This window comes from Mizuhopecten yessoensis, unplaced genomic scaffold, assembly GCF_002113885.1.
Source record: "Mizuhopecten yessoensis strain PY_sf001 unplaced genomic scaffold, ASM211388v2 scaffold2091, whole genome shotgun sequence".
NCBI classification, from domain to species: domain Eukaryota; kingdom Metazoa; phylum Mollusca; class Bivalvia; order Pectinida; family Pectinidae; genus Mizuhopecten; species Mizuhopecten yessoensis.
Window position 1 is genome coordinate 1,639,573 of NW_018404373.1, and position 6,773 is coordinate 1,646,345.

Consider the following 6,773-nt stretch of genomic DNA (forward strand, 5'->3'; position numbering starts at 1 on the left):
ATATATATTTGATATTTTGATTGTATTTTTGCCTCCCGGGTTTGCCTCCATACTAAATAGATGGAGGAAATGAGTCAATCATACATATTTGAGAGCAAGTTGTACAAAGAGGAGTAAAGAACCACAACATCTAGAGCCACAATATATGGTTAGTGATTTGATGGCATTGAGTACAACAAAACTTTGGGAAAAAAATACCTTGACTTTTATTCAAAGTCATGTGGAGGCACGGTAGTCTAGTGGTAGATACTTTACTCTGCTTGTTCCAGTCTACTCGGTTGTAAATTAGTATGTGGTTGGGCAGTGCTAGGATTGTTGAATGCTCGCTGTGAGTGCTGAAAAGGCAGCATCGGCTGTATGCTCCCCAGGGAGTTGAGAAAGATATTGGCTGGTTGCAAAGGCCTATAACCACGGATAATAACTTGTGAACCCCTTTGAGATGACCTACAAACTAGCTTGTGATAAAGCCGTAAATAAGAACCTCAAATTATTATTATTATTATTAGCTCACCTGGTCCGAAGGACCAAGGTGAGCTTATGCCATACAGTGGCGTCCATCATCCGCCCGTACCTCAACAATTTCTTGAAACAACTTCTTCTTCTAAACCACTGATTAACACAATTTAACATAATTTGACTGGAAGCATCCCTAGGTGGTGGGGATTCAAAATTGTACGAATGGTGGGGCTGACCTCCCAGGGGGCTGAGGGGCAGGGCCAAAACGGGGCGATTAGGCTATGTTGCTACAAACGACTTCTGTAGAACTATGCCATGGATATCAATCATATTTGACCAAAAGCATTCATGGGTAGCAGGGATTCAAAATTGTACAAATGGTGTGGCTGACCCCCAAGGGGGCTGAGGGGCGGGGCCAAAAAGGGTTATTTGGCTATATTGCTGTAAGCGACTTCTTCTCTGGAACCAAGAGATATATATCAACCATATTTGATTGGAAGCATCCCTAGGTAGTAGGGATTCAAAATTGTACAAATGGTGGGGCCAAAAGTGGGCAATTCGGCTATATTGCTATAAACCACTTCTTCTGTAGAACAATGCCATGGTTATCAATAATATTTGGTCGGAAGCATTCATGGGAGATGGGGATTCAAAATTGTACAAAGGGTGTGGCTGACCCCCCAGGGGGCTAAGGGGTGGGGCCAAAAAAAGTTGATTACTTGCTTCCAGGATGGCCTCAGGGTCTGCCCCACTCTTGGAGACTTAATCCCTGGGCCATAACTTCAAAAATGTTAAGATCCCCACCCCAAAACTATATATACAATTGTTGGGCATAAAGAGACGAATGGAGTCATGATATTAGAATTGATCCTGGGGTCTGGCCACAACGCTAGGGACCTAGTTTCTAAGTCACAGCTTGGAAACAGTTGAGATCCCCACTCCATAACCATACATAAAATTGCTGGGCATGAAAAATCTAATACAGATATGCGGCCTGGCCTATTCCCTTGGATTTCCTTTGGAGAATATTTTGCCATGATTGTTTAGATATCCAGGTAAGTGATACAGGCCCTCTTGGCCTCTTGTTATTATGTTGGATCATATCTTTTAAAGCACTCCAATGAATTCTTTTGAAGGACCAAGTGATTACAATACCTTACTGGCATTGAGCGCTACAAAATTTAAAAAAGCAGTGATGTTGACCAATATTCTTAATTCAGGCAGGGCTTAAATTTGTTTTTAAAAAACACCAATGATTTCTCCTGGTGAAAAAAAATGCCTACAGTCATAAAATATGGCCAGTACCTCGCTAAAAAGTAGTGTTTCAATGTTTGTAAATAATGAATCATCTTTACACATGATCAATATCACCAAACAACTTTTTGCAAAGACGTCAAAACCCTAGAGACATGATATGTGTCCTGTAGCTTTCTGCTTGATCCATATTCAAGGTAAAAGCGGTTAAACACTCAACTAACTTCTTCAGAACAAAAAGGCATAGAGTCATATAGCCCAAGTTTCCTCTGGCCCTGACATCATGCACACTTAGACATTTTGACAGAAAGATGTCTACACCAGACTTATATCTGTCAAAATATCTATAGTCTGGTGTCCAGGCCAGAGGAAACTCGGGCTAAGAGTCATAGTATATGTCCTGTAGTTTGCTGGCATAAAGTGCTACAAGCTTTGTCAAAAGAAATTATATTTACCCATTTTCAAAGTCACAGGGGTCAAATTTATTGAATACTGGTATAATTTCTTAATAAGAACGAAAGGCCTAGTGCCATGTGTGGTCAGAAGCTTATATTGCTTGTACTACAACATTTATAAAAAGGAATGACCTTGAACCACAGGGGTCAAATTGGTTAAACTGTTAAAAGGTCTAGAGCCACGATGAGAATGTTGCTGACTTTGGAAACCAAAAAGTTTTGGCACTGCAAATAACCTTGACCCATATTAAAGGTCAAAGGGATCACATTTTGTTGAGATACTTGGACAACCAAGGACTGCATGTTTAAAGCCATGTTATTTGACATGTAGCTTGCAGGCTTGACATGCTACAAAGTTTTTAAAAAGGAAATGACCTTGACCCATATTAAAGGTTAGAGAGAAAATACAACTTTCTTGAGGGGGGGTCATTTTTCGATAGAATAATTGGTGCAGAAACACGTGCCTAACGATGACGACGTTGTGCTGGTTGATTTCAATCTTCACTACTATGGCAAAACAATTTAACATATTTGGTTGCAAAAGTATTAGAAATATCTCTACGCGTAAAGGATATATTTCTTAGTGAATATTAATAGAGATGTGATCACTTATTCAAACGGAAATATATTTAAGTAAGAGATACATACTTTGCATTTAGTATGAAGTCCCAAAATAGGTAAAACTAGAGCACAATGTGATAAATTGATTGAACATAGATATTCTTGAAGAAGTGCTAATAATAGATTTGTGTGTTCCGGCTTCTGCTTTATCGACGACACCCACTATTATGTAACGTTAACAAAGAGAGAAACGGGGTAGTGACAACGAAGTCAAAAGAAACAGTAATTATCATTATCAGTGAGATCATGATGCCAGCCATGAAAAATGCTGTCCAAAGTTTCATCAACCTACATCATTGGAAACAATTGGAATCAATCAAGTAAACTGCGATACTCGAGCGAGCCCTTGTATATCGAATTAACTGTAACACGTAAACATCCTATGTCGGTGTTTACTGTAGAGAAAGGGAAAGCTTATGATCACAAAATTGAAATTGTCACGCTTATCGACAGCATCATAGCAAGCCGTCTCTGTTGGTCATGTTTTAAGTGCAGATAGAGTCTGTATTGCCCTTGCTTATAAGTTCAGGGCAGTACATACGATCGACGTGGCCAGTGAATGTCATTTTATTTAAAAACGGCACCTCATCGAAACATCTGAAAGCGAATTTGAAGGACTTGGCAAGGTCTGCATTACCCGTCCTGAATAGGTCTTCGAAGAAGTCAGCCTCGTATGAAAATAGAAACAGCTCAGCGGAGAGAATGTCGCAGTTAGTCTTCTAGTTCACGAATGCCAAGAGTTGTCAGTAAATCTTGCCACCGAGCTCAACAAAGATGTTGTCAACCAGGACTCGATCATTATCATTCCCACGATTTTATCCTCGGTATATTCACCCCAAGATATGCTAAAATAGTTCACAGCCATATTACTTTGTAACACCGTTCACCTTTAATGGAAAAGACAGTTTTCATATTAAAGAACGAAGACGTTTCATTGTGGCATTCATGAGGTATAGCAGAGAACAACGTGGATAGTCGAATGTTCCGATAGAAGAAATAATTTTGAGGAAAGGACGTTCAAGATTGATCAAAAGATCTTTCCAATTCCTAAAGAAAATCATATTCCGGTCAATCAATCCTGATTCTGGAATAATGGAACAATGAAACCATGCCAGACGACTGGAACAAATGCCTTATCTACAAATATGCGACAACTAGAGGGAATAACATCGCTATCAGTCCCCAGCAAAGAACTCTGCTTAATGCTGCTGAACAAAATAAAAGAGATGATAGATGAAAACATGAGAGAAGAACAAGCAAATCAGTTACATAGACTCTAGAAAAGTATATGATAGTGTGCACAGGGAAACACGGTGGAAAAAAATAATATCATATGGAATTCCATCGAAGATCTGTTCGCTTATGAAAGCCTTTTATGAGGAGTTAGACAAGGCCGCGTCATGTCACCGATCCGCTTTTAGGTTGTAATTGTCTTGATCCAAAGGAAAGCAACATCTGATAAATGACGTGACATGCAGTGGACAATGTTAAGTCACCTAGAAGACCTTAACTTTGCAGTTGTTCTTTTTGATATATCATGCAATAACACCCACTTGCAAGAGAAGACTGACAGGGTGAACAAATATGCACACCAGACAGGGCTAAACATCAATGAAAATGTTATGGCAACTATCATATCCATATTAGATTGCAACAAATTACAGGAGTTGACGGTATCTCTGCCAAAACGTTAAAAGCTGGCACTGAAGCCTTAAGTTTACCTTTATCTAGAATTTTTAATTTGTGTGTGCTTCAGAAAGTAAATTCCCAGTCAAACTTAAACAGGCACAAATTATTCCAATCTTTTAAAAAAAATGATACTCTCTGTAAGGAAAACTATCGTCCTGTTAGTATAATTTCTACTGTGTCTAAGATTTTCGAAAGGATTTTACATGACCAACTAGGTTCATCTTTAGAAAGCCTTTTAAATCCTTTCCTGGCAGCTTTCAGTCGGTTCTGCTGAGAATCCTTAAAGATTGGCGTCAGTCCTTTGACATCAACCAGAATATAGGTGCCATACTCAAAGATTTGTCCAAGGCTTTTGACTGCCTTCCTCATGGTCTGTTGCTGGAGAAGCTGCGAGCCTATGGGCTGGATGAGTCTGCATTGAGACTGATCAGCAGCTACCTCAGTGACAGACAGCAGTGGATCAGGCTTGGTCCTAGTGTCAGCGGCTGGGAGATGCTCAGGAAGGGGTTCCCCAGGGGTCAATTGTTGGCCATCTAATTTTTAATGTATTTTTTAATGACATTTTCCAATTTGTTAAAACCAGTAGCCTTTACAATTATGCTGATAATACCTTGTCGCATATAAGTAAAAATGCAGTTTCCCTTAAGTAAGTTTAAGAAAATGAAAGCAATTTTAACAAGCATACTGAGTATTGTAAAAGTAATACATGTCCCCTACCGGCCCCCGCTAGCTATCACACTGTAATGATTTATCAAAATGGTACCCTTTAGGGTTAATTTGGGAGAAATGAAAAGTACACAATAAGCTTGTAACTGATTTTAATGTAATAATAATACAAGAAATTGTAATGTAAGTATTATGATAGAGGAATTATATAAAATAAAATAATTGACAACCCTGAAACTCGAACTTGTCCGAGATATTATTGTCCTTTGAAATTGTGTGAAGTTTGATCAAAATCCCTTCAGGAATGAAGCCGCGAGAGCACTGACAATGAATTTTTATAAAAATAGTAACGGTGACCTTGATCCAACAACCCTGAAACTCGAACATGTCCGAGATATTATGGTCCTTGTAATCGTGTGAAGTTTGATCCAAATCCCTGAATGAATGATGTTGCTAGAGTGTTGACGTATGAGATGTCTTGTGCATGTTCTATTCCCAAAGTTGCTTTACACAGGACACTACCAAGAGAAAAAGAGGCAGACCGAGAATAGCATGGGGGAGGGCAATAACATCAAAAAAGGGATATTGTACGGGGCAAGCTCAGTTCATTGCCAAGTAGAGTGCGCCAAATTGTTATTGCCTTATGTCCCAACGGGAACGAAGAGGAAAAGTAAGGTATCCTGCTTTTGGGGTATACAGTATTAGTACCAACAAGGACACATGTACAAAATAAAACGCAACATTTGTCCTCCATACCTTTAATGTCCACTTCAAAACCACCGAATAAACAACGTTAATTAGAAATATGAACACAATCCAATAGCTACTAAAAAATCGTTTTATTATCGGTCCTTTTTTCCTAAGACAATCAGAGATTGGAATAACCTACCAGAACAAATTTAAACATCCGAAAGCTTACAACTATATTTAGAAATTCTCTTAAACCTTCAGATACTAAGCGAAATCCAATCTTTATATATGGTCATGGCAAACATAAAAGAAACCACGCACGTGTTAGAATGGGACTAAGTGCTCTTAAAACACATATACTTTGACAACTGTTTGAATTTGATTGAAGACGAAAAGCATTTCCTTCTTTACTGTCCGAAATACCATAATATCATACCCTTCACCAAACGTAAATCAAGACACTGTGCTTGATTTAATTCCTGATCAGTTCTGTACTCTACTCCAACAGACTAATACCCAACATTTTCATTCTGTCTTTGAATTATTATATCGAAGGAAGTCATATAATCAAATAAACACACCCACACCTCTCTTTCTCTCCCCTCTCTTTCTCCCCCCCCCCCCCCTTTTTCCCTCTTTCTCTCCATTCTTCTTGTTTTCTGTGTGTTTGTCTGTGTGTGTTTGTGTGTGTGCATAAAATGTGTCATGAAGTGGTGCCAATGACCAGTGTAAATGTTCATGCATTTCCTGTATTTTGTACTGTATGTTAATGATGTAAATGTTGAACCGTTCACTTGTTTGTAAAATGTGAGGGTAGCCCTTGGGCTGTTCGTAATCCTCGTTAAACAAATAAAGAATTAAAGAAAGGAGACATGTCTGTTTTGTTTTGTATCCAGAAAGATACAGGAGCTAGTATTTCGTAGGTTTTGTGGTGGGTTTTTT